General features: G+C 42.5%; 1 protein-coding gene and 1 pseudogene across 1 annotated transcript in view; one reads left to right on the forward strand and one right to left on the reverse strand.

Annotated features, from left to right (window-relative positions):
- LOC105502156 (chromosome unknown open reading frame, human C15orf43) overlaps positions 1-2070 on the forward strand; it is a 21936-nt gene that overhangs the window by 12682 nt on the left and 7184 nt on the right. The gene's annotated exons all lie outside the window — the stretch shown is intronic.
- On the reverse strand, positions 188-1276 carry LOC105502241 (annotated as a pseudogene).

Raw genomic sequence — 2070 nt, forward strand, 5'->3', positions numbered from 1 at the left:
GCCTCCTGGGTTCACACCATTCTCCTGGCACAGCCTCCTGAGTAGCTGGGACTACAGGCGCCCACCACCACGTGCGGCTAATTTTTTTTGTATATTTAGCAGAGATAGGGTTTCACCGTGTTAACCAGGATGGTCTCGACTTCCTGACCTCGTGATCCGCCCACCTTGTCCTCCCAGAGTGCTGGGATTACAGGCATGAGCCACCACGCCCCGCCAAAATTTTACTTTTAATTTCCCTAAATGCTGTCTCACTTGTGTCAGGAGGGATTGAGAATACTCAAAGTGATCTTCCAGAGAATTTCTGCCATAAGAGTGTGTGCCCTCATTAGGAATGGCTCTCTCATTATCTGTCCGTGGTTGGAGGACTGCTTTCTCCGATAAAACCTTTATATCTCCTGGTAAAGGGGAAGATGTCGTATAACAAAGAGCTTTGCCATTTGGTGAGAGAAGGGGATGTCTTGTATATGTTGTAGTAAAATTCATTATGTGCAGTTTTGTGCCATCTTTCCAAGGGTCTTCAATGCATCCTACTGAGGTGCAGGCTTTCTTGATTGCAGTTGGGGTTTTCAGTTTTCTTAATAGTTCAGCTAGCACTTGAGTCACCAGATATAAGTTAGACATTTATCTCCTCAGTTGCCAGTATGCATTCTGCTTATTATCACTTGAAGTTCTTACTCTTCAGAGATCTCTGCTCTTCAGATTGTCTTCCTGATACAGATAGATTTGTTTGGTTTTTGAGTGGTTCTATTTTGAGATCATTACATTCTTTCCTCATCAACTCTTGTTCCAAACCATGGATCTTCAGGTCACAGCTTAACTTTTCCACCTCCCAGTTTGATGAAGGTAGATTGAAATTCCTCATCACCAGCTGAGTTTCCACCTCTGTCCTTAGCTAGAGTTCTACTTCTTTAGATTGCATCTGTTCATTCAATACTTTTAAAGATTCAGAGTTGTGTTGACTCATTTTATCTGATTTGCTCTCTAAATTATCTCTATCAATGCAAATGTTTCAATATACATAATAGGCCTTATTTACTTGTTGCTATTCCATAAAACTTGTTTCTTCATCTAATTGAGCTCCTGTAAGCTTTTCTTCCAAAAATCTAATTCTTTTTTTAACATAAGACTTCTCTTGAATCCTTAAGTCCTTTTTTGATGTCTTCATATGGGCAAAACGGGAAGCAACGGAAGCATCTCCTCAATATGTTGAAACTGGAGTTGCTGGGGTTTTTTCATAACGTAGCATACAGGTATCACCTTCTGTGAGTGCATCCATGAGAGCCCAAAACCACGCTACTTAGGGCCGCCACCGAGTTTCCATTCCCCAATGTTTAGAAACAGCCCCAGACAGATGGAGTTGCCAGGGATCACCACGGGTTCCGATTTCCTTGAAGATACCTCCATTTTACCAGCGAAAGCAGCCACTCTGAGTTATTGAATTGAGGGTATTGGTCTTATATCTCCCCATTTGGAATTCCTTAAGATTCTAAGGACATTTTAATCAATTATCTTGGCTCTTCAGGGTGCATAGTCATATCATTTGTTAATAATGAAAGTATTCTGGCCAGGCGCGGTGGCTCACGCCTGTAATCCCAGCATTGTGGGAGGCTGAGGCAGGCGGATCACAAGGTCAGGATATCGAGACCATCCTGGCTAACACAATGAAACCCCATCTCTACTAGAAATACAAAAAACTAGCCAAGCGCGGTGGCGGGCACCTGTAGTCCCAGTTACTCGGGAGGCTGAGGCAGGAGAATGGCATAAACCCGGGAGGCCTGAGCGTGAAGTAAGTCGAGACCGCACCACTGCACTCCAGCCTGGGCGACAGAGCGAGACTTATAAAATAATGAAAGTATTCTTTCTTTCACAATATGTCTTCCTTTTCATCCGCCCCCCCAACCTCTTTTCCCTTTTTCTGTTATTGTTTGGCCAGAATTAAATAATGGGTGGTCCCTGACTTTTCTGGGAACACAATTTTGCTTTATTTGTAGGATTTCATCCTAATATCCTAATGAGTAGTTTCTTTTGGGAGAGTTTAAATGAAATAGAAGTTTTTTGTTTTTTTTTTTT

This window comes from Colobus angolensis, unplaced genomic scaffold, assembly GCF_000951035.1.
Source record: "Colobus angolensis palliatus isolate OR3802 unplaced genomic scaffold, Cang.pa_1.0 Scaffold78, whole genome shotgun sequence".
Taxonomy (NCBI): domain Eukaryota; kingdom Metazoa; phylum Chordata; class Mammalia; order Primates; family Cercopithecidae; genus Colobus; species Colobus angolensis.